The following is a 27,010-nucleotide window of genomic DNA, read 5'->3' as shown; positions in this document are numbered from 1 at the left end:
TTTCGCTGCTCCCTCCTTGTATTTTGGATGAAGATCTTTGAATCTCATAGCTTGGACCTTCCACTGGAGTCTACTTCTGGATATTGCCTCTCTTTTTTCTCCTCCCTGATGCCATTGTGTTGTTAATTATCTTCAATTAAGAGCCAAAAGATTTTTAGTGGGGCTGGGCAGAACTCGCAGAATTTCACTCTGTGGAATTCCACAGAGTTCCATAAAAACTCCACGAGATTCTGCGGGACAGGAAGAATATGCATGCCTTGGGATTTAGCACTGGTAGCGCTTTCCCATGCTAAAAAATCAGAGCGAACAGCACCTCGCGGGGCACAACTAGTAAGTGCAATGCCGATTTTTTGTCCAGGCTGCTCCTGCCTAGCTTTCTCTCTCCTTACTACTGCTTTTCTACTCAACAAAATCCACCCCATCTGATCACAATCCCACCTTTTCTTTACTTTATCACTTTCTGACTTCCCCTGTGTGTTTATTTCTTTATTTATATTTCTGTATGTTTTTAGTAATTTTTTTGTACCTTGATTTTAATACTTTCCTGACTTGTCCTCTCTGTCCTGATTCCAGTCCCTTACTCCAGTCGCATCCCCTATAGCTATGACACAAGCAGGTAGCAATGCCGCTGCTGCTGCAGCAGTGCCTCTGTGGGCGACGGGAAGGGTGCAGCTGTGCCCTCTCTATTTATTTATTTATTTATTTATTTATGCATTTTTATATAGCGCGGACTTTACCCGAAGGCGTCAGAGCGCTTCACATTAGGAACAGAAATGAAACATAATGAGAAACATTACAAAAGAGCAGATTACTAAAACATACGTTACTTACATAAGGTAATAGTGACAATTGTGAGCAAACAAAAAAACATGAGGTAGTAAAAATTGTGAGCAACCAAAAATACATGAGGTAATAAAGGTAATAATGACAATTGTGAGCAAACAAAATACTTGAGGTAGTAAAAATTGTGAGCAACCAAAAATACATGAGGTAGTAAAGGTAATAGTGACAATTGTGAGCAAACAAAATACTTGAGGTAGTAAAAATTGTGAAACAACCAAAAATACATGAGGTAGTCAAAAGTGCACAAGAGGAAAAGTGGCAAGTGTGCAGTTATAAGAGAAAACAGAGTATAATTTGAGGTATAATACTGCAATAAGTGCTGGCACAAGAACAGGCGTTACGTAGGCAAGGTGGCCCTTGTGCGAGTATCAAAGGTAAAAACATGTGAGAGGTAGCAACCGTGTGTTATATGGGCAAAGTGTAGTGTGCATGTTACAAAAGGGCACCGAACACAAGTACATGGAGAATACTGCAAAAAGGCAGACACTCCATGGCAAGGCGGAGGTGGCAGCACTATATTCTGGGTGTAGCGCCTAGTCCCCTGCATGTTGGCAGCAGACGGCTGGCCTGCCAAGGGCTTCGTTCTGCGGGAGCGTTAGATGCTCCCATCAGCAGATGACGCATCGCTGAGCGTACATCATACACGTTGAGCAGGGCCTGCTCAACCTGCTGGGCGTCAAGGTTGAGGGCTTTGGGGAGTATTATTTTTGCTTTCTAATAATTCTAATATTTATTCTGCTTTTAATCATAACATTATTTGTTCCACTTATACTAAAGGCCACAGAGTAAAATCAATTATTACCGTCACTCATAAACTCAACCAACTATTACTCGCCCATTGCATCTCCATTGATCTATATAATTACCTTTAAAAAAAACATTTCCACTTTTGAACATAATATAATATATTTAAACAATTGGTATATGTATTTAATATAAACATTGTGAGCTATAGTTGCTTGAGTGTATGAGTGATGGGCTGTAGTATAAGTGAGACGAATAATTGTGTAATTAAAAGCAGAATTGAATAACTATAACTATTGTATTGCTAACGTCTGTGCCACCTAAATGTGATGTGTAATTGTGGAATCTCAAAATAACCGCTAGATATAACTGACAAGTAACTTTTGTTTTTTGTGTGGATTTTATGAATTTAAGAACAAGTATATTTAAATATATGATATTGATAGGAAAGGTGTTATACAATTAGAAGATGTTTGTTTTGCTATTAGAAAAGTAGTAGGTGTGTAAAATCTAACCAACTAAATGTGTTCTAATATATGTATTGTATTGAACTAAAACGGTTAATACATGAATAATTGTAGTAAAATATACATAATTTAAATTAGTATAGAAATTGTGGTGTGCTTTTGTGCTCGTAATGCTGGGCTACACTTTAGCAGCCTACTTTTTGTGTATCTATCTATCTATCTATCTATCTATCTATCTATCTATCTATCTATAAACTCTTACTATGTGTGTCTCAAACATGTAAAATGTGTGCTTTAAGGGGAGTATTTTGTATTGTTATACTGGATAGTTGTAAGGTTTTTTTTAGGTTTCGACGGTACGTGGTATTATCTCGGTACTACCAAGGTACCTCATGAATGTAGAAAGTTTCTGATAGGTTTTAAACACTGGTTTTCGAACCAATAGAAAACAGGATTTTATTTTACCTTGTTGTAGTTGTGCTTTTGACTGTAGCAGAAGAACTGTTGTGGAGCTGTGTTCTTTACAACAATGGAGGAGCAGCGGTGTTCCTCTGGCTGTAATGGAGGAAGAAGAGGAGGCCATTGCACAGAAAGATCAGAGAAAACAGCTGATAGGAGTCAGTGCTATGGCAGTTGTTTTGCCTTCTAGTAGCAGAGGAAAACAAATAAGCACGAGGCATGTGACATGCTTCTTATGTCACAAAGAGATTTCCCATGGAACTGGCCATCAGTACTCATTGGGTACAGCTGAAAAAAAATTTACGCCATGTATTCTACCCGTTTGGGTCGGGTCAAACAGAAAAGGGACTTGGAATTGGCTCAACTGGGCAAGGCAACACCTACACGAGCTGCTGAAGCCCCAACTGCTGCAACTTCCACCTCAGTGGTCATTTTTTTTCCAGTAGGTTTGGTTGTGCCATGTTGGATGCGTTGGTTTCACTTTGTTTTTGTTGGTTCGGTTGACCTATAATTAAAATAAAAATAAAAAATCCAGAAAAGATTTACAAAAGGAAAGGAGAAAAAAAAATTATTCTCAGAACTATTTTCATTACAATAAAGAGCTGGTTATTACCATATATTTTTCCTATACAGGCGCATATATTAATACATACATACATGAAAGAAGAGTAACGGACAACGTAAGGTAGGTACATTTAGTAAAAAAAATTGTGCTTTGTATTTCATTAGTAGTAATGGAATGAATATTTCGACTTTGTATTTTGTCAGTAGTACATTTTTACCAAAAAAGACAAAGAATGTAATATTTACATTTCTTCAAATATACTTAGGGCCTAGTCATAGCCAGACCCACAGTGGGGGTGCGGCAACCGCTGCACCAGCGGTCAGACCACCCTATTACCAGTTTGGTGGTCGGACCACCATTGGACCACCGCAACAGCCGGTGATCCGGGATCCCTCGGTGGTGGAGCGGCAGTCAGAGGCTCGCAATATGCTGGTGGACCCCCTGCAGCACGCCATGCATATTACGAGTTTACCCACTGCCACAGTTTTCATGGTGGTGAGCCCATTATTTTTTTACATAGTTCTGTATTCTGTAAAGGCTCATTGATAGTGAACCTTTCTTTCCTTTTCATATATATATTGTAGGATTAAAGACCTCTGGATGTTCTCCGAGAGAAGAACTATATATTTTACTAAAACGAATATATGCACATACACAAGAGTCTGCATTCATTTTGGTGTCATCTAGATTTATAATATACAGTCCTTGTAATATTTTAACACATGAAAAGCAACATATGCCTCTTCATAAACAGGAGAGCAAATGTTAATTATTGCATAATCCAAGCTTAAAACTTGAGATTTGTGTATTGTTACAGTATAAGCTAAATATAAAGGAATTTGTTTTCTTCGAATATATCTCTTTAATCAGTAAAAAATCTTGCCATTGTTCTTGAAATGTGCTTTCCTTCCTCTATACTGTCAAATTGTATAATAACAAATTTGATTTCATCATTACTTAGTTTTTTTAACAAAATATAGTATATGTCCCATTGCTCCCTTTACAGTCCATGTTTGACATGCAAATTGTGACATCAAATGACACAGCATTTTTTGCAAAGAAACAAGTCTTTTTATAATCCTGCAGCCCATGACACCCATGTTTAATAATTTTGTAGATGATTCAGCTATAGGAATATTTTCTCCATGAGTTTCAAAACAATCTTTACAAGGTAAATGTATAATTGTTTAATTTTACATGGATAACATTTCCATATTTAAATCACAACATTCTTTTAGCATTGCCATTAAACAAACAAATGATAGTTTTTCCAAAAGGAGATATTGCGTAGAGGCAGACCCTCTGAGATGCTGGACATGGGGACTTGATTAACAGGGACAGGAGCTGTTTTTGGAGGTACTAATGTGCCAATGAATGCGTGGAAGGATGTACAATGACCCACTGTGGTGATATTTGAACTTTTATTAGTTGGGGTGCACCGCAAACTCACTGGAGAAAAACCGAAGTACCACAAATACCAGAAGGCCATGCAATTGGCCGCGCCCACTGGGGCATGTATTTAGATGAACGCAGGTGCTTTGAAAAACTGTTGGTGCATGCCTAAAGAAATCAAGCCCAAGAAGAAGTGCATTAGCACGAAACGCTTCGACTTTTAATTGTTTGCATTGCCATGCCTTTGACCTTTCATTTGACAGCCTTCATTAAATCTTTCAGCGAAACCAACCAGTTGTGGGCCTTTCCGTTTTGGGCAAACTTGTGTATGGATATATATATATATTACCTACTGGCGGTTGCCAGTAGGTATATATAGTTAGGATTTTTTCTCTATGGGATTTTTGAAAATTCTATGTCTAATAACTTTGGCGTTTGTGGACGGAATTGGCTGAAATTTTCAGGAAAATGGAACATTTTGTTTCTGAGCAACCCCTGAAAATTTGGGGGGGTTTCGTCAAGGGGGGCCGAGAAAAAAGGGGGGGTCCCAAAACGCGTTTTTCCCATGTTAATTTCCTCAGGGCGGTTGGCCTCACTTTTAGCTCGAACGGCTGAATGGATTTGCACGAAACTTGGCAAAATTTTAGGGACTGTTAGCCCGATGTGCCTTTGCTAGGTCTCAATATATGTGCTCCAGTGGATTTTGATAAATTAACGTTCAAAAAAATATATATATCTGTGACAGCGCTCCGGGTAGCGCTCCGGTTCGCGTACTTGACGCGTAACGGAACTTTGCGAAGCGAAGCTGATTGGCTCTCCGGTGTCTGTCAACATTCTAAACAGTCCGGAGCGGCCGCCATCTTGTCTCTCGGTAGGATCGAGAGACAAGAGGAGGCCAAAACAAAGGGGGAAATGACCATAAGGGGGCATAGTAGATCCTCCCTGACCCCCTAGGTTTGATGTGGAGGCTTTAAAAAAGCCCCGCGGGGCAAAAAAAAAAAAAATTTTTTAAATCGTTTTTTTTGCGTGGGGAGCGCCCGGTACACTTTTGTGCAATGGGCGGGGGTAATCTAAATGATGAGGAGGGGGGAAGGGGGGGCAGCGTTCAAAGCACATCATCATGCATAAACACGAAAATGTTTTTATCTACCACGTACTTGACTTATCTCTCTAAGATGCATTCCCTTGTGTTTCAGCAATGGTAGTCTGTTCATTACATAGATCGCCCGAGGGCGGTAGTACAGACCGCGCGTAGGAAAGGGTCAAAAGCCAGGGGTATAGGAGTATGTAACAAGCGAGCCATTTAATTGAAAAAACTAAACGTGACAAACGGTTGCAGGATCAGTGAAGGTTGATTTTATAATTGAAAGTATAACAGGATCAGTTACAATGAAATCGTCCATACGCACACCATGGGCGAGTATCATGGGTAACATTATTTCGAAGCTTTATTAATACAATCTATACTACTATTATAAAGAGAGAACTGTGACCTTTGAGCCAGGTAAACTCGAAAACTACACCACCAATCCAAACACCCAATACATGTTTGAAAACGTCAGGACAAGCAGAAGGACATAGGCTATATAAAAAAAAAATATATACCTTATTTAAAAAATGTACGATTAAAAAAAAAGTAGTCCCTTGGAAGTAGCGCCGGCCGGCCGAAGGTGCCTTCCTTGGTTTGTTAATACGTCGTAAGTTCACCCAAGCACACCTTGATCCAGCACTGACCAATCAGACGCTTTATTTACTTTTAGACTTTTGGTGCCTTTGTCCAATAGCAGCAAGGTTGGGATAGGGTTAACGAACCAATGAGTGGACTGCAGTCATCCTGGAAGCTGACGCTAAAACATTCGAACGGGTGGCGGCAGTTGTTTGCTTATTTCCGAGCTGGGTTTGGTAAAACTGATGGACTCGGTTGTCCCGTAGAGCATAAGATGAAGACAACTGGAGCGTGGCAGAGTGTGGTGGGTGAGTGAATACGATGGGGAGATCGAGGGTGAGGGGCAGAGGGGGGATAGTTGATGGAACGCGGTGAAGAGCATGCCATGGAGCGGGTATACAAGCAAACACAGCCAAAGGGTGGATTGGGAGGGGTTAAAAATAAAGCCCATTCTAACAGTACTTGATTTTGCAGTGATATCTACACTGAGCATTTACAGCCCCCACCAGGTCCGAGCCGCAGCCCCCGGGCCCTCCGTTACTGCCCTTTCTGCACCACTCGTAATGCTTTTCCCCACATGCTGTCCGTGCTCTCTCGCCCCTATCTACCCTGCACTCCTGCTGTTGGTCCCTTCTCAATGCGCAGGTACTGCCGCAGGCAGGCCAGACACGAGCGCTGCTTGAGCCGCGTTCACCCGCACCCTCATCTCTACCCATTTCCACTCCTCAAGCATGAAAATGCAGGCAGACTTTGAAGCCTGGAATCCCGGAAGAGTCCGTACGGTTTTTGTAATCATTTCATGCCATGCACCTAATTTCTCCCTGCGCCTTCGCTATCCACATAGCTGCAGCTGCGTGTACTTGTAAAGCCCATAGTGCTATAAGTGAACGAAGCAGAGCACGGTTCAGGCTGCTGTCACAGACTCTGCCTGCTGCCGGCTTCATTTACTATTCATGTGACATGGAGTCCGGGAAACTTACTGCAACAAAGTTTCATTTGCCTAATGCCGGTCGAGATGCCAAGCGCCCTAATTAAGGCGGGCCGCCTGCTTCACGGGCGTCAGGTATCACGATTTCCTACAGTTTCTGGCTGGAGTCAACTCGCCACTACTCTCACTGCAGGTAGTATTTGGTGCGTGCCTGCAACCTTTCACAAGATGCCTCTCGAGTGAGTACCATCGCAGAGCCTGCCAGGCAGACTGAGTTTGGTGCTTGCAGCCTGTAATGATCATGCTGTGTGAGTCCGGACTTACTCGGCTGCCAGAGAGAATTTGGTGCCTTCAGCTTCTCATAACGCTGGCCCCGCCGGTCCCCCGCTCTGCCACAGCCAGACATTCACAAGTCTCAACTTGGTAATTTTAAATGCTATTATATTCATTTTTAAGTGTCAGTCCTCACTGTGCTAAGCCAGTAAGTGCTTACTGACTGGCTTTCTATTCTCTGTGATTCGATACAATACACCTGACTAGGCCCTGCTTCGGTGCACGATGCCCCACCAGAACAGTCCGGGCCGGGACTCCCAGGGAGAAAGGGAATCATCAGCCCTTCACCAGGCCTCGTCAGGATCAGAGCAAGGAGCTGTGGTGGTTGGGGAGGAATCTGACAGCCAGATCCCGCCCACCAAAAGCAAATCTGTTTAAAACATGATCTCTCATTAGAAGCTCCTGCACCAAAGTAACAAACTGATTAAACTGACTGCTAAGGCTGCCGGGCTGGGCAGTGCTCTGCGAGTCAGCTGACAGTGAGTGACATGTGATGATTTTCCGCAAACCAACATCCAGCATACCATCACTCCACAATTTTTATAACGCGGGACTATTACTTCGCAAAGACATAGTTTCTAAAACTTTTACAACGCATATGACTTTATCACGCATGCCATTATAACGCAAATGCATGGGTGGTAAAGTCATATACATTGTAAAAGTATATTAAAACATCAAATATATGTTTGTATATATGTGTATTTATATTTATATATATATATATATTACCTACTGACGATAGCCAGTAGGTATATCTATACTACTATTATCTATACTACAATTATAAAGAGAGAACAGAAACCTTTTGGCAAGGTAAACTCTGGAACCACAGCGCCAATCCACACACCCAATACATTGCTGGAATTCTCAGGGTGTGTAGATGGACATAGGCGACATTAAATTTAAAAAAAGAAACGTAAATTAAAAAATTAAAATTTGTAAACAAAGTAGTCCCCTAAAACAAGCGCCGGCCGGGACGTAGCGCTGACCGCGACCTACACGTAATGACGATATGTGGGGAGGAGCGGTGATGTGCGGCGAGGAGTGGCGGTGGAGTCCGGAGTGGGCGGCGGCTCAGGTAAGGCAAAGAGCGGCGAGGAGTGGCGGTGAAGTCAGTTGCGGGCGGCTCAGGTAAGGCAAAGGCAGGCGGGAGGATCGAGACGGGAGGCGGGGGCGGACTGGGCAATGTCGGGGCGGGGGCAGGCTGGGCAATGTAGGGGAGGGCGGCGGGGAGGCGGGAGGGATGCGGTCTGGGCAATTGATTTTGATGTACTCTAGCCATCCCTCGCAGCTCGGGAAACACCAGCAACAGACCAACAAATGGCCAAAAAGCAATACTATTCATGTGATATTAATAAAAAAACACACATCACTCCGAACTGCAAAGTCTGTCCCTATAATATTCCCCAGAGTCACCGCTGCTGCCCTCTTCCTTTGAAAAGAACCGCTTTAATGACTCAGAAGATGGTGAGGCGGCAATGCCTCCAACAGCGGGAAGGAACCATCTCATGCTCAACCATTAACTTGCACAGAACAGACAACGAGGCTCACTGGTGGCGGAAGGATACACAAAATAAACTATCCCTAACATAATAAAAGGATTGAATTTACACTCGGATGTGGTCTGGGCAATGCCGGTGCGGGCGGGAGTACACATAGCCTTAAAATGCTGCCCCCAGCCCCCTTCTGCCCGGGCAACGCCGGGGCGGGCTGCTAGTAATCAATAATGAAAAATCGACATCAATAGGGTTGTCCGTATTCCCAGTCAGTACCCTTCCCCGCCCGCCATGTGCACAAAGACCGCATACATCCCCCATAACGTCAAGGCTAAGTAACTAGAACGTCATAAGGAGTTGCAAGTCGCTCCCATACTGGTGCCATTTTGGTCGAGACCAGGCAGGTCCAGAGTATAGTTCAATGTCTCCAATAAGTAGCGGCAGGACCAGAATCCCTTTCGGTAGTTCTGGCTTCGTCATTACGAGCACTAGAAAACAAGACATTCTGGGCAATACCACCCTTGACGCAGCCCTTTATTCTACAAGATGGTGTCTTTCAAAAGCCAGGGGTATAGGAGTATGTAACAAGCGAGCCATTTAATTGAAAAAACTAAACGTGACAAACGGTTGCAGGATCAGTGAAGGTTGATTTTTTAATTGAAAGTATAACAGGATCAGTTACAATAAAATCGTCCATACGCACACCATGGGCGAGTATCATGGGTAACATTACTACGAAGCTTTATTAATACAATAATCAATAATGAAAAATCGACATCAATAGGGTTGTCCGTATTCCCAGTCAGTACCCTTCCCCGCCCGCCATGTGCACAAAGAGTGCATACATCCCCCATAACGTCAAGGCTAAGTAACTAGAACGTCATAAGGAGTTGCAAGTCGCTCCCATACTGGTGCCATTTTGGTCGAGGCCAGGCAGGTCCAGAGTATATTTCAATGTCTCCAATAAGTAGCGGCAGGACCAGAATCCCTTTCGGCAGTTCTGACTTCGTCATTACGAGCACTAGAAAACAAGACATTCTGGGCAATACCACCCTTGACGTAGCCCTTTATGCTACAAGATGGTGTCTTCCATTCAGAAAATATTGTTGGCAGCATTTTGAAAGGAAAGATAAACGGCCGTTCTCCTAGTGAGTCTCACATTGTTACATTTATGAAGAAGGTTGAAGAGTAGTATGTTGAAAATCTGAAGCCATCGTTCTACAAACTCTCAACCAGCCTTGGATGGAAAAATCCTGAAGAATGTACAAACTAAAAACCAGTTTTTGTCTGCATAGCATCAGCAGCAACACTTGAGTCAGCTTTGTGTGAAGCCGCCATCTTGATCCAATCAATACCGTCCCCCTGCACACATTCAGGGACCAGGCCGCAGGACGTGTCTTCTGGTCAAACGGATTGTGGGACAAGGTCCAGAATGGAAGAGTCACCAAAAGTCAAAAAGTTCCGCCGGACCCCGGGAGCCGGCCGCCTATGCCGGGGGCGATCTCAGGCCACACCAGGGCAACAAGACTTGGGGAGGGGGCAGGAGCCAAGCGCCCCCTCCCAGTCCGTGCTACCACACCGCCCCTCGGGGGCCTCTGTCAAGCGATTCAGGGAGGCACCGCAGGCAGCGGTTCTTCAGATCAGTGGCTCTCACCGGCAAGGCTCCCCTCCGTTAGCAGCGATCGTTGGCGCTGTGGTTGCGGCCGGGGGCCCCGCCTAGTCAACGCCCCGGCCTCTCCATGTCGTAGGCCGCAAGAGTGGGCGCAACTCAGCTGGCCGAGCGAGACTTGGGGAGGGGGCAGGAGCCAAGCCCCCCTTCCCAGTCCGCGCCACCACACCGCCCCTCGGGGGCCTCCGTCAAGCGGCTCAGGGAGGCACCGCAGGCAGCGGTTCTTTAGATCACAACAGAGTCTCATGCTCGATCGATTGAGCTGGCCGAATTTGGCAACAAGAAGGGGGGGGGCACCTCTTGCTCAACCACCATCTGAGGAGGTGGTACTCTCTTCCTAGGAGGTGGTGGTGGTGGTGGGGATGCACCAGCTGAAGCTACAACACTTGCTATTGCTAAGTGATGAAAAAAGGTCTTCCTCTCACAACGATGAAAGTCAGAGTGAGGAAACAAGGAGGGGTTTTCATCATTTGGGACAAAAAATAGTTCTAAACCAATGAAAAGTGTTATTTTTAGGTCACATGACCTAGGCTTACATCATTAGGAACCCAAAAGTGAAATGAACCAATGAAAAGTTTTATTAACAAGTCACATGACCTGTTATGCTTACGTTACGCGCTTCGCGCCGCGTCCCGGATCGCTTCCGGGAAGCTGCGCTTCGCGCCTCGCGCACCGGAGCACTTCCGGGTGCGCTAACGCGGCGCGTCATATGACGCATTACGCGACAACGCGATACGTCGCGGTTACGCGACGCATCACGATGTTGTTTTCTAACGCGGCAGTTGCGCAAACAGAACGTTTATCGGCCGGGCATATGGAATACATACACATTCATACCATACAATCAGGGCATGTACGAACAGTCACACCATACAATTTTTCACGTTTCCAGTGATGGTCTGCACTCCATGCAATATCTCACAGCGCTTGTCTATGTCTTTCCTTACATGGAGCACGGTGCGGTCCATGTCCACTCCATTCTTCAGTCGGAACTCCGATGTAACCTACAGAGGAGAAAAGAAAGGGGGGGATACAGCATTCAGAGGATGTCAGCACGCGCAAACACGAAAAAGCTTCTACTTACCATGTATCAGACTAGCTGCAGGAACGTGTGATACAACAGATCTTGGCTATCCCTTTCGCATTATTTTTCTGTGTAACATATCCTCCCCTTCTTATGATGCCAAAAAATGTTTCATTTTGTTTGTCTCTAAATCCCTCTTCGTGTATTTGTTTCTCAATTAGTCTTATTTTATGGGACAAAATACCACACCTTACATTCGGCAGATACCTTAAGCTACGGTCGACCATTTTCTAACAATTCTGGAAAAAGGGCAGGTGTGACGGATACAAATTTCAATCAATCCTAAATTCAGGCAAAGGGTCTGCATTATCTGTCTTCTATTGTTTGGGAATAACAGCCATTATTCTAAAACCTTACCAACCTAGACGATTGTTATGACGCTGATTCCATACTTCCTTCGAAAACTCTTTTTTGCAAAAATGTCAGTATACAAATACGGGCCTACAACCACGTGGGCCGGCCACGGAGCAAACTGGAATCGTATATGATGAGGGGACCTTTACACTGTAGAAAAACGTAACGGGCGGGCCATTAGGTTGCAGGAATTAAGGTGTCTAACAGTTACAATGAAATTATCTAGATATACATTTGCGGGCAAGTACCATGAGTAACGTTAATTCGAACTTTCAATAGTACAGTAATGAATAATACATCAGAACTTAATATCAATAGGGATGTCCAAATGTTCAATCAGTACCCGTCCCCGCCCGCCATGTGCTCCAAAACTGCATACATATCTCGTGATATCAAGGCTGAGCAACCAGTACACATCAAGGAGTTGCGAGTCTCATTTATACCGACGCCATTTTGGGCGAGGCCGGGCAGGTCCAGAATATAGTCAAAATGTCTCCACCAACCAGCAGTTGGAACAGAACCCCTTTCAGCAGTCCAAAAAGTTCCGTTAAATGACAACAGAAGGGACAGGCAACAAGAACCATCAGTCAAAGAGGGGAGGGCAATTTCTTCTCTACCGGGTCACGTTGGGGCTCCACCGGAACTGATCGAATTGGTAGTCTACAGTGTTTCTGGATGTTTCAGACTGAAGCTGGCGTCAGCATGAGAGCACCCCGTGGCTACGTCGTGGCCATTCCGCGAGCAATCATGGCAGTCGCTCCCCACCGGAAGTCTGCGAGAGTCGGGGGCCCCGGTGACTCTTGTAGAATCTTCAAGGCTGAGGGGACGCTTTTAAGTATGGGGCCCATGCCCTAGCAGTCAAGCATCCGAGTTCCAGGGTTGCCCAGAGCCATCCTTGAAGGCCAGGCCCAAGTCTGTGGAGCCGACCGCCATTTCTTGAGCTCCGTGGCAGCCGCCTGTCGCTGTACCGCAAGAGTGGGTGCAATTCAGCCGGATGTCAGGTGAGACGCTGTAATAGCAAGAGCAGGCGCAATTCAGCTGGCCGAGCGAGGCACTGTGTCGCAGGAGCGGGCGCAACTCAGCTGGCCGAGTGAAGCGCTGGGGTGTAGCTGAGAAACCTCCACCTGGGGGAGGCTCGTTCGGGCCGCCTCTCCCTTCCAGTGCACCCCACGCCGTCTCCTGGCGCAGGTATATGTGATGGTTGGACCAGGGCATCGCAGGACGTGTCTTCAGGTCAAACGGATTGTGGGACAAGGTCCAGAATGGAAGAGTCACCAAAAGGCAACAAGTTCCGCCTGACCCCGGGAGCCGGCCGCCTATTTCGGGGGCGATCTCAGGCCATACCAGGGCAACAAGACTTGGGGAGGGGGCAGGAGCCAAGCGCCCCCTCCGAGTCCACGCCACCACACCGCCCCTCGGGGGCCTCCGTTAAGCGGCTCAGGGAGGCACCGCAGGCAGCTGTTCTTCAGATCAGTGGCTCTCACCGGCAAGGCTCCCCTCCGTCAGCAGCGATCATTGGCGCTGTGGTTGCGGCCGGAGGCCCCGCCTAGTCAACGCCCCGGCCTCTCCATCTCGTAGGTCGCAGAGTAGTCGGGGAGAAATCCCGGGAACGGCGGCATGCATTTGGATCGATGTTGCAGCAGGCTGCCATGTAAATAGTTATTTAATAAAACGTTTTACCCTGTTACTTTGCTGGTGTGTTGTATATATTTATAATATTTGCATAGGGTTTGTCGTTATTTTGGGCGGGGTGGGCGGCGGAGCCGAGCTGTCTTGCAGCCATCATGGCGTCGAGCTCAGTTCCTCTCACTAGTTTCATATTTCTCATGAGGGGTTGTTCCTAATGTTTCTATTTTAGCGAGGTCAAAAAGAGATCCCATTAGTGGCCTACTGATTTTGCTTGATTCCTTTTGTTTTTTCTAACGATTTTTCACTATCTGCAAAGACTAAACAGAGTATTGCGACTCTGTGCTTGTTTGTAAATAGAGAATGAACCAAAGAGAACCAATTCCAAAACAGTAAATGCTTGGATAACAATCAATCAAATGGAGAGGGAAGCAGGCACGACGGATTACAACGGGGGCAAAGGCCTGCGTTACCTACCCTTCACTATCTGCAAAGAGAGAATACTCCTAAAAGAAAAGAGGGGGGGCGGGGCAGCGTTCAAAGCACATCAGCGTGCATAAACACGAAAATGTTTGTACCTACCACGTACTTGACATTTTAAAGCTTTTGATATTTGCTATTAAAACACCATTGAAATTCACTGAAAAAACCATAGGTTATAGACCATATATAGTTAGGAATTAGCATTTACAAAACCTTGAAAATTCACTGAAAAAACCATGGGTTATAGATCATTTATAGTTAGGAATTAGCATTTACAAAACCTTATTTTACTCACACAAAACCATTGAAATTCCATATATAGTTAGTTGCACTAACTATATATCGCGCACCCGCAATCCACTGCTGATGATGTCACATATTACATCATTCATGACATGGTCAGTGACATCACTGATGACATCACTGATGACATCTCAAATGACATCACTGATGACATCATCCAGTGACTGTGTGTTTCTGTAAAGTTTAAATATGTTTTACATATTAAAGAATGAGTAGATGTAGAAGTGTCTGGATGAAGGATTTAGTAGGTGCGTGACTGACTGTATGAGTGAGTGATTAAATGTGTCTCACTGAGTGCATGGGTTAGTGACTAAACTGTCTTAATTTGTGCATCATTATGTCTGTTGTTCTGTAAACTGCTGCATGTGTTGATCAGTAGCTATATGAGTAACTATATGGGTTATTGATTGATTGTCGAAGTATTTGTATGGGAGACTGAGTGTGTGTGTGGCTGGCTGGGAGATGTGTGACTCTGTGCAGATCAATGTGTTCTTGTATCAATGATTGTATAAGAGAGTAAGTATGTGTTAGTATATGTTTGAAAATGTAAGGTACTCTATGTTTAAATGTATTGATTAGAAAATGGAAGTGTGATTGATTCTTTACAGGACTGACTAGGTGTGTGAGTAACTCCATGGATGAGTGGCAGAGTGTGAGTGTCTGTATAGGTGTATGAGTGCATATGATAGTGTTGTAAAGATGAGTGATTGTATGTATGAATGATTGTATGGGTAAATGAGTGAATGTGTGTGTAGACATAGGAATCAGTGAGTGCGTATGTAGTAACTAGTATTGGTGTGTCAATGGTTTAAAAAATTATATTCTGTATTTTACACTGGATGTAACAGAGGTTATATTAAAGTGTGAGGAGATGCATTGTATTGTCACATGAATGATATCATCAGTGATGTCATCAGTGATGTCATTTGAGATGTCATCAGTGATGTCATCAGTGATGTCATTTGAGATGTTATCAGTGATGTCATCAGTGATGTCATTTGAGATGTCATCAGTGATGTCATCAGTGATGTCATTTGAGATGTCATCAGTGATGTCATCAGTAATGTCACTGACCATGTCATGAATGATGTAATATGTGACATCATCAGCAGTGGATTGCGGGTGCGCGATATATAGTTAGTGCAACTAACTATTTATGGAATTTCAATGGTTTTGTGTGAGTAAAATAAGGTTTTGTAAATGCTAATTCCTAACTATATATGGTCTATAACCCATGGTTTTTTCAGTGAATATATATATATATGAAACGAATTTTCTCTCGCAATTGAAGACACCCACGCGCTGTTTTTTTCATTTAGCCTTTAATGGTGACACAGGCAGCAGCATCAATGTTCATTTCTTCCTCAGCAGAATTTTGCCATATACACCATAAGCGTTTCGAGCGTGTTGTCGCCCTTGTTCACTGGCTCTGGCTTCTCGGTGGATAGACAGCTGTTGCAATTAATACTTTAACTCGCGATGTTTCTTCGGTATTCCCGCCCATGTGGCGCTATGCATCATTGTTCATGTAGTCCTTTTCTATCCTTAGTGGTGCTTGCTGTCACTCTCCTTCCGTTATTATCAATACCTTCGGGTTGCTGATTCATGGTATGACCAACGTGCTGCTTCTCTTATGCCTCGTCTCACCGGCAACCGCGCTCCTTCAACGTGCTCCAATATCAATGAGCACAAGGACCAGCTCAGGAGCAGGGGGGTTGTCTTCGTGGCCTCAAGCCAGCCACTTTATATGAAACGAATTTGCTCTCGTAATTGAAGACACCCACGAGCCGTTTTTTTCATTTATGATTCAGAAAAGGGGGTGGTGATGGACAGAGTATCTGAATTAGGCAGAACACTCCTACCCAGTCAACAGATCAGGGCTTGATCCATCACCGTTTTTTAGCTCACTGCACCATCCCAGCTCAGAACCTGGCTACATGCAAATTAGTCTGTCCCTGGCCCAGTGCATCATGGGAACAGGGCAGACCAAACTACCAAGCCAATTCTTTTACTGGAAAGGAAACAAGCTTCCGGGGACCGGTTTCTGGCATTACAGCCGTCTTCGGCCCGGCTTGCTTGAATCCTGATGGTGCAGTGAGCAAGGGACTCACATCTGAGCATACCCTTCCTCGCTTATGGTGGACAAAACGATTCAGAAAAGGGGGTGGTGATGGACAGAGTATCTGAATTAAGCAGAACACTCCTACCCAGTCAACAGATCAGGGCTTGATCCATCACCGTTTTTTAGCTCACTGCACCATCCCAGCTCAGAACCTGGCTACATGCAAATTAGTCTGTCCCTGGCCCAGTGCATCATGGGAACAGGGCAGACCAAACTACCAAGCCAATACTTTTACTGGAAAGGAAACAAGCTTCCGGGGACCGGTTTCTGGCATTACAGCCGTCTTCGGCCCGGCTTGCTTGAATCTTGATGGTGCAGTGAGCAAGGGACTCACATTTGAGCATACCCTTCCACGCTTATGGTGGACAAAACGATTCAGAAAAGCGGGTGGTGATGGACAGAGTATCTGAATTAAGCAGAACATTCCTACCCAGTCAACAGATCAGGGCATGATCCATCACCGTTTTTTAGCTCACTGCACCATCCCAGCTCAGAACCTGGCTACATGCAAATTAGTCTGTCCCTGGCCCAGTGCATCATGGGAACAGGGCAGACCAAACTACCAAGCCAATTCTTTTACTGGAAAGGAAACAAGCTTCCGGGGACCGGTTTCTGGCCGGTTGACTGGGTATGAGTGTTCTGCTTAATTCAGATACTCTGTCCATCACCACCCCCTTTTCTGAATCGTTTTGTCCACCATAAGCGTGGAAGGGTATGCTCAGACATGAGTCCCTTGCTCTCTGCACCATCAGGATTCAAGCAAGCCGGGCCGAAGACGGCTGTAATGCCAGAAACCGGTCCCCGGAAGCTTGTTTCCTTTCCAGTAAAAGAATTGGCTTGGTAGTTTGGTCTGCCCTGTTCCCATGATGCACTGGGCCAGGGACAGACTAATTTGCATGTAGCCAGGTTCTGAGCTGGGATGGTGCAGTGAGCTAAAAAACGGTGATGGATCAAGCCCTGAACTGTTGACTGGGTATGAGTGTTCTGCTTAATTCAGATACTCTGTCCATCACCACCCCCTTTTCTGAATCGTTTTGTCCACCATAAGCGTGGAAGGGTATGCTCAGACGTGAGTCCCTTGCTCACTGCACCATCAGGATTCAAGCAAGCCGGGCAGAAGACGGCTGTAATGCCAGAAACAGGTCCCCGGAAGCTTGTTTCCCTTCCAGTAAAAGAATTGGCTTGGTAGTTTGGTCTGCCCTGTTCCCATGATGCACTGGGCCAGGGACAGACTAATTTGCATGTAGCCAGGTTCTGAGCTGGGATGGTGCAGTGAGATAAAAAACAGTGATGGATCAAGCCCTGATCTGTTGATTGGGTATGAGTGTTCTGCTTAATTCAGATACTCTGTCCATCACCACCCCCTTTTCTGAATCGTTTTGTCCACCATAAGCGTGGAAGGGTATGCTCAGACATGAGTCCCTTGCTCACTGCACCATCAGGATTCAAGCAAGCCGGGCCGAAGACGGCTGTAATGCCAGAAATCGGTCCCCGGAAGCTTGTTTCCTTTCCAGTAAAAGAATTGGCTTGGTAGTTTGGTCTGCCCTGTTCCCATGATGCACTGGGCCAGGGACAGACTAATTTGCATGTAGCCAGGTTCTGAGCTGGGATGGTGCAGTGAGCTAAAAAACGGTGATGGATCAAGCCCTGATCTGTTGACTGGGTATGAGTGTTCTGCTTAATTCAGATACTCTGTCCATCACCACCCCCTTTTCTGAATCGTTTTTTTCATTTAGCCTTTAATGGTGACACAGGCAGCAGCATCAATGTTCATTTCTTCCTCAGCAGAATTTTGCCATATACACCATACGCGTTTCGAGCGTGTTGTCGCCCTTGTTCACTGGCTCTGGCTTCTCGGTGGATCGACAGCTGTTGCAATTAATACTTTTACTCGCAATGTTTCTTCGGTATTCCCGCCCATGTGGCGCTATGCATCATTGTTCATGTAGTCCTTTTCTATCCTTAGTGGTGCTTGCTGTCACTCTCCTTCCGTTATTATCAATACCTTCGTGTTGCTGATTCATGGTATGACCAACGTGCTGCTTCTCTTATACCTCGTCTAACCGGCAACCGTGCTCCTTCAACGTGCTCCAATTTCAATGAGCGCATGGACCAGCTCAGGAGCAGGGGGGTTGTCTTCGTGGCCTCGAGCCAGCCACTTTATATGAAACGAATTTGCTCTCGCAATTGAAGACACCCACGCGCCGTTTTTTTCATTTAGCCTTTAATGGTGACACAGGCAGCAGCATCAATGTTCATTTCTTCCTCAGCAGAATTTTGCCATATACACCATACGCGTTTCGAGCGTGTTGTCACCCTTGTTCACTGGCTCTGGCTTCTCGGTGGATAGACAGCTGTTGCAATTAATACTTTTACTCGCGATGTTTCTTCGGTATTCCCACCCATGTGGCGTGGGTGTCCTCACTGCGAGAGCAACTTTGTTTCATATATATATATACAAACATATATTTGATGTTTTAATAATGTACTTTTATAATGTATATGACTTTACCACACATGCATTTGCGTTATAATGGCATGCGTGATAAAGTCATATGCGTTGTAAAAGTTTTAGAAATGATGTCTTTGCGGAGTAATAGTCCTGCGTTATAAAAATTGCAGAGTGATGGTATGCGGGATGTTGGTTTGCGGAATATCATCACATATTCCCGGGGGAGGGATAGTCCCTTTCTTGCTATTTCCATGGAGGCGGGCCTTGTGTCCGGCTGTGCGTGGCGCGAGGCCTGTGCGCAACAGAAGTGGAAAATCTCCAGTGTGTGCTTCAGGCGTCACCGGAAGTTAAGGCGAGATTACATTGCCTGCACAATAGCCCCTTTTGCGCTCCTTCCGGCCCTTGGGAATAGCGCCATTCCTGACCTCAATACAGTAAAGCAGGTACACGTCACTGGGAGCGCGGGGCAAGCACACCCGGAGCTGGAATGTGCAGAACCTGGGAAGAAAAAACAATGAAATATTGGGCACAATGCTCGCTTTTTTTTCCGTAATCCCGCGCCCACACACGCCCACGCCCACAGCACACGATATGAGACATGGCATGAAGGGCGGAACGTACCACACGCCCCCAGCGTTTGTCACGCCCCTAGCACACGACCACAGCACAACGCAGACACACCCACAAGGGACTACTTTGCTGGCACGGTTCTTTTACCTTTAAAAATGTATATGGTGGGAGTCTGCATAGCCTATGTCCTTCTGCTGCAACTGCCCTTTCCAAAGCTGTATTGGGTGTTGTGATTGGTGCTGTGGTTCCTGAGATTACCCGCCTCAAAGGTTTGGGCTCTCTCTTTATTATATTAGTATTGATGGCTAGATGAAACGAAAATTAAATTTTAAAGAGTTGTTACTCAGTGAGAAATGCACTGTAATACATTAGGATAACTTCTGTTAGTTAATGCACTGCAGAGATCTGTGTGTAACCAGAGAGCCACAGAATTGAATTTGGTTGGTGCAGTGGAGAATACGGACTAGTGTATTTTTAGTGCTACGAGGTCACAACCTGTGACCGAAAGCACTGAGAAATTGTAAGTCATTATTTTACACTTGATTTACACGCATTATAAGAGAGACTGCTACAAACTGCGTAAATAGTGTTAAATAAAACGGAGCTTCCAAAATGTAGATTTTATTAATAAATACCAGACCAAAAATAATGCAATATTTTTTTTTCCATAACTGTCCCTTCAACACCTTGTCAGGGGTGCTAAGCGCTGTGTAAATGCAATTACAATTAAAATCATGCACTTCACAGCCCCGATGTTAACTCTTCCTACTACCACTAAAAAAAAAAAAAATATTTGCCATCACAATGCTTGGAGTGATTCCAGCAATTAAAGCCAGAACCGCTCCCAAGCACCCTTAACATTTGCAGATTAACACACACAAATCATTCAGGCAAGCAGGCACCTTGGCATGAAGGATTGTTTTACCAGTCTGCTTCCTTTTCCTTTCAGAGCACAGGAGACTCCATTAACTTTGGCTGAAGCATCGAAGTGTCCCGGATGGTTGTTTTTTTCCTTTTCACGTTTTAGGTTCCAGACAGAAGTAAAGCATGAAAATGCGTGACCCCCTTCCCAGGGCCCCCTGGGGGTCGTGCCCCACAGATTGAAGACCTCTGCTTTAAACCTACAATGTCGGACTGAAAGCCTCCGACCATCGGTCGGATGCGTTCCGACCGACATTGCAATTAGGCCCAGAATGCCTAAACATCTATACAGGGCCGGACTGGGAACCAAAACCGGCCCTGGCAAAGTGCTCGGCAGGGGGGGGGGGTGGTTGGGGTTGCACCCGAGCTCTTTGCCAGGGTCGGGTTTCGGGCGATTTTGTTACACGGCCCAGTAACAAAAACGGCCCCCAGGTGCCCAAAACCGGCCCCCTCCCTTGCGGCCCACCGGGGGATTGCCCGGTGCCCGCAGCGGCCAGTCCGGCCCTGCATCTATACAACTGTTATGTACAAATTCTAATTACACAATTTTAATGCTAGGTACAGCCATCTAAATATAGGAAATAGGGACTGAATATAGTACATAGTACCAACAGTAGATATGTCATTATGTGACCTAGCATAGTTGATGGAGCATGGTTGATGGTTTTTAAAGAATTCTACTGCTTTAGATAAGAAATTGAGTTACTTACTACTATTTGCTTTCATACTATTAGTACAGCTTACAGTTGAACAAGCACAGAATTTAAACAGGTTTTTTCATAATCTATTTGATTTGTGTTTGTCTGAAGTGTTTGATGATGACCAAAATTGACCTCTTATCTGCACCTTATTAGGTTCTTAATGATCACATATATCAGTAACTTGATTGTTACTACCATCTGAAGAACACTGAATAAAATTAGTTGCACTAATTAAGTATGTATTTGAACAAAGTAAATATTCCTTGTCTGTTTTTGTTATTGAACTAAAAATTTACTACTAACAAAATACAAAATAGAAATATTTTTTACTATCCACATAACATAACTTACCCTTCGCTTACCTTCTCCTTTATCTCCTTTACTCTTCTTTCATATATATTATTCATATTAATCACTGAACCTGTATAGGAAAAAGTTACGATAATACCAGCTCTTTATTGTGATGAAAATAGTTCTAAAAATAACTTTTGTTTTTCCTCTTTTCCTTTTCTAATTGTTTTCTTGATTTTTTTTTTTAACTATAGGTCAACCGGACCCACAATAAAAAAAAAAACAACGCACCCAACAAGGCACAACAAAACCCAATGCCAAAATAAAAAACATCCTTAGGGGTTTTGGAGAGGGCAGCAGTGAGCTATTACTAGCTCTCTGTGGATATTAAGGGCACTCTCCCCTGCCACTATCACAGTTTGACAGTACAAGCAGTTTGTTGCTGTACTTTCATGGAGTGGCGGTCTTGCCTCAGGAGGTGTACAGCGAATGCCGAACCAGGTGGTGGAATTGCAGATGGTGTTAATGTAGTCGATGGAGGTACTAATAATAATAATAATAATAATAAAACCATTTTTAAAGCGCCTGGCTGCACAAAAAATCAGTGTGTCCCCGCGCTAAATACTGCTAAATCGCCAGAGGCAGGAGCAAGAGTAAGCCGTAGAAGGTGCAGAGAAGGGAAAGGGGGTTATGCAGGAGGGAACAGGAACGTTTTAAGTTTTCCCCGGAACCTAATTTCAGAAGGTTCCATTCGGAGGTCGAGCGGGAGTTCGTTCCAGCATTTGGAAGCCAGGTGTCTGAACGAACATCCACCCATCCTAGCTCTGGTGATTCTGGGGAGCTTAAACAACATCGTTCCGGACGATCTCAAGTTCCTGATAGGGCGATGTATAGTGAGAAGATTTTTCAAATAGTCCGGACCTTTGCCATGGGCAATTCGATGCACAAAACAGATGGACTTGAATTTGATTCGCTCCTTAACAGGGAGCCAGTGGAGTTTAGCCAGAGCGGATTTCCCAGATGCTCTGCGAGGGAGTCTGAGCACAAGACGAGCGGCAGCGTTCTGCGCACACTGGAGTTGGTGTAGGCCTTTTTTGCTCAAACCTAGAAGCAGAGCATTCCCATAGCCAAGATGGGGGGTCACCAAGGCATGGACGATGGTCTTTCTGGCTTCAAAGGGAAGGAGGTCTAAATCCTTACGGAGGACTTTCAGTATGCTGAAGCATCTGGCTGTCACTTTACTTACATGAGATTTATAGGAGAGATCTGAGTCAAGTATTATGCCCAGATTGCGCACCGAATCCGCAGGACAGGGTGGGTTGCCTAGTTCCGTAGGCCACCACATGTGTGACCATGCTGAAACTGATTTCCCTACCACCAGCTGCTCTGTTTTATCGCCATTAAGGCGCAGGCAATTGCTGTTCATCCATGATGCTATTGATGACAGACAGTTGGAAAATTAGTGGCATCTTCTCTGTGGTCGGAAGTGAGCTTGAACATCAATTGGGTGTCATCGGCATAGCTGACAATGCCCACCCCAAATGCTTCAACAATGCGAGCCAGGGGTTCCATGTAGATGTTAAATAAGGTAGGGCTCAGACTCGAGCCCTGAGGAACCCCATGGCTTGCCTTCCTAAGAGAAGATTTGAAATGGGGGACAGTGCAACTGAAAACTCCTGTTGGCCAAGAAAGACTTTATCCAGGCCAAGGCCTGTCCCTCCACTCCCATGTCAGACAGCCGAGACAGCAGCGTTGTGTGCAGCACGGTGTCAAAGGCTGCACTAAGATCTAATAGGACCAACGCTGCTGTCTCTCCTTCATCCACTATTTGTCTAAGGCACTCATTATTTATTTATTTATTTATTGACATTTGTAGAGCGCGGCGAATACCCGTGGGCGTCTCGGCGCTAGTTAAGGGATGGATCAGCAACTGGGTAAAGAAGATATACAAGGCTATTGGTCAAATAACCACGTCTTTAGCTGTTTGCGGAATGTGAACAGGGAGGGACTTGCTCGGATATGTGCAGGAAGGGTGTTCCAGAGTCTAGGGGCGGCAACCAGGAAACGCCTGTCGCCCCAGGTGACTGTTCTAGTGCAAGGCACAGCCAAGAAGTTCTGAATAGAGGAACGAAGAGATCGGGTTGGGACATGATGGAGAAGATTCTGTTTGAGAAAGTGGGGAGCTTGATTATTGAGTGACTTGTAAACAATACACAGCGATTTGAATTTGATACGGCTGCGTATCGGGAGCCAATGGAGATCCCTAATGATGTTTGTAACTGGTGCGAACTTGGGGATCCCAGCCAGCATTCGTGCGGCTGCATTTTGGATTGACTGCATCTTATTTGTCACTCGGACTTGGGCATTTAAGAATAGAGCATTACAATAGTCCAAGGAGGACAGGACTAGTGAGCTGACCAGTGTTTTCCCGGCCGAGTTCGGTAGGAAAGGTAGTATTTTCCTAATCATTCTCAATTTCATATGAGCTGAAGCCGCAGTTTTATTCGCATGTGCCATAAAATTGAGGCCAGCATCGAAGATGACGCCTAGATTTCTCACTTTGCTAGCTGGACTCGGCGGGGGACCGAAAGATGGTGGCCACCAGACAGGTGACCAGCCCGGGGAGAGGTGACCGAAGATGACCACTTCCGTTTTTTCTGAATTGAGTTTCAGACAATTCGTGGCCATCCAGTCACCTATTGCCATCATTCCTCTCGTGAATCGATTGGCCACTTCCTCCCCGTCCCCTTTGATAGCCAGTACCAATTGGGTGTCATCGGCGTAGGAGGTCAGGCTCATCCCAAATGCTTTGATGACATTTGCAAGGTCCGACACGTAGATATTAAATAGTGTCGGACTCAGGGATGAGCCTTGAGAAGCCTTAATGAACCATTAGAGAAGAGTAAGGCTGACTCCGTAGAGTAGCCGGCTCTAAAACCCGATTGAGTGGGGTGAAGGAGAGATTGTTCCTCCAAATATCTCATGAGCTGCCTATTGACCACCTTTTCCACAATATTCGCACAAAAGGGGAGAAGGGAAATAGGAAGGAGATTCTGGAATTGGGAAATGTGGATGTTAGATTTCTTTTTAAGAGGGATGACCTGGGCTGTTTTCCACACGTCCAATACCCGGCATTCTTGGAAGGAGAGCGACACAATGTGACTAATCTGATCGATGATCATAGTCTCCATGACTCCTTTGCATCGAGCCGGCGCGCAAACGTCACAAGGCGAGCCAGATTGTATGCTGTTGGTGATGCCTAATAATTCCTGCCTCTCGGGTGTTATGAAGCATGTGAGACGAGAGTTCCCCGTGTAGGTGTCTATAGCTTCCGTAAATTTGCTCGAGAGGTCCTCGTCCTCTGTAAAAGTAGCATGGATTTTGTCGATCTTGCCTACAAAGAAATCAGCGATAGAGTCACACAACTTCCTCGAGTAGGTATCTTGGGCTTCAAGTCTGGTCGGGACCGTAAGCTCTCTATAGATAGTGAAGAGTTCTCTAGTGGGATTATCCGCTAAATCAATTCTGCTCTTAAAGTGGCAACTTTTTTCTAATCTCACTAATTTCTGGTATTTTTTTAATTCCCTTCAATAATGTAATTTATCCTCAGGATTGTAGTTTTTCCTCCAGCTACGTTCTAAGTTTTTACATCTGGCTTTGGCAAGTTTAAGTATTTCTGAGAACCAGGGGGCGGTTTTAGATTGCCTGGTAGGAGGCTTAGAAGTCCAGGGAGCTATTACGTCCAACGCAGTGGACATCCATTTTTCATAGTTGTTCCATGCCTCCTGAAGAGAGTTCCTTTTGGGAGGGGGGGGGGGATTTTCTAATAGGGCACTTTTAAATGCCTCTTGATTAAAAATTTTCCATTTTCTCCGCTTCGGGTGTGGGGGGGTGTTTGGTGGGGCTATTTTCTGGAGGCGTGTTTTCTATAGAGAACGGAATGATATAGTGATCTGACCAGATTATTCTGACTGGAGAGGAGACTTTAATGCCCTCCCAGTTAGCAAAAATGGGATCCAGGAGATGGCCAAGATGGTGTGAGGGAGCAGTAGATTGCAGATTGAGCCCCAAAGATGTCAATGCTGCAGCCACATCCTGTGCCTCCCTGCACTCACTATCATCCAGATGGAGATTTAAATCGCCTAGAATAATGAATTTTTTGTATCGGAGTGCCGGTTGAGTAATAAAATCTAAAAGCTGGTTACCAAACTGTCCTGCCCCTCCAGGAGGGCGGTATATCAGCAGACCATTAGTAACATTTCTAGGTCCCAATTTGATAGTGAAGAGGCCGCTTTCACTGTTAGGTAACGTGGCTTTCACTAAGGTGCATTCTAGCTCAGTCTTATGAATGAGGGCTAGCCCCCCCCCTCTTTGTTTATATCTATCTAGTCGAAGTAGACAATAGCCTGGAGGAGTGGCCTTGAGGGCTTCAGGAGACGAATGTTCGTCCATCCACGTCTCGGTAAGAAAGAGCACATCAGGGCTCCTCGTAGTTAATAAATCAGATATTTCTAGTTTATGCTTTTTCATTGATCTGCAATTCAGTAGTAACATGTTAGATTTGGGTATTTCATGCTTATCCTTCATAGGGAATCGAAAGGTCTGATCACAATGAGCACATGACGGAGGTAGTAAGTCAGCTTGCAAAGAGTGATGACAGTTGGTCACCTCACTAGGGCGTAAAGACAGTAACTCCTGTTTAGTATATTGTGAACAGTATTTGTACGATCCCATCGTGCCAGATGGCGTAGAAGGACCAGAGGTTCCCGCCCGCGCCCCGCTCTGTCGCGGAGGGGCGCAGACGGGCTGGACTCTGGCTTGACTCCGGCGCGAATACGGCACGCTCGCTGAACGCGTCCGCTGCGCGGAGTCATAGCCATTTGTTTTTATAGTGGCGACTCTCGCCCCAAGGGAGGATAGCCCTACCCAAAATGGCCGCTGCTGTAACTCAGCCCGGGCCCCAGGTGAAACGGCCCTGCAATCGGCCGGTCTCTCTGGGGGAAGCCAGGGGAGCAGCCAACACCGAGCAAAATTCAGTAGGTAATGTTTATTTTTTTAAAAAGGAATGAATGAATGCCTTCACCCTCATTCGGTTAAAAGACAGCAAGCGCCGCTATAAATCCGCGCGCTGGTGCAGGGGGGGAGAGGACACAAAGGAGAGTGCTCACAATAAATTTTAAGACTAGGTAAAAAGAGTAACCGCCCGGCTCAAGCCTCAGGCGTCAATAGCAGTATTCTCGCTACTAGAGTTTGTATGGCCAAAGTGGATGTGAAGCAGCTGGGACTTTAGCAGCTGTGTCTTGGTTGCCACATCTAATTGAGCCAATTCCAACTCCCTTTTTCATTCAGCCCAAGCAAAGCAGGTAGAATGCATGGCACAAAAGAATTTCCACATTCCAGTTGTACCTAACGAGTACTGCTGGACAGTCCCCCAGGAAATCACTTTGTGGCATAAGGTGCGTATCACATGCCTCGCGTTTACTTCCTTCTCCCCCACTGGAAGGGAAAAGAATTGACATACCACAGACTCCTTTCACT

At 45.4% G+C, this 27,010-nt stretch overlaps 1 protein-coding gene across 1 annotated transcript in view; it reads right to left on the bottom strand.

The window, feature by feature from the left end:
* Positions 1 to 27,010, bottom strand: part of TEX11 (testis expressed 11) — a 1,326,855-nt gene that overhangs the window by 650,323 nt on the left and 649,522 nt on the right. The gene's annotated exons all lie outside the window — the stretch shown is intronic.

The sequence above is a fragment of the Lissotriton vulgaris genome, chromosome 4_1 (genome assembly GCF_964263255.1).
Source record: "Lissotriton vulgaris chromosome 4_1, aLisVul1.2, whole genome shotgun sequence".
NCBI lineage: Eukaryota > Metazoa > Chordata > Amphibia > Caudata > Salamandridae > Lissotriton > Lissotriton vulgaris.
This window is presented reverse-complemented; position numbering and strand designations above follow the sequence as displayed.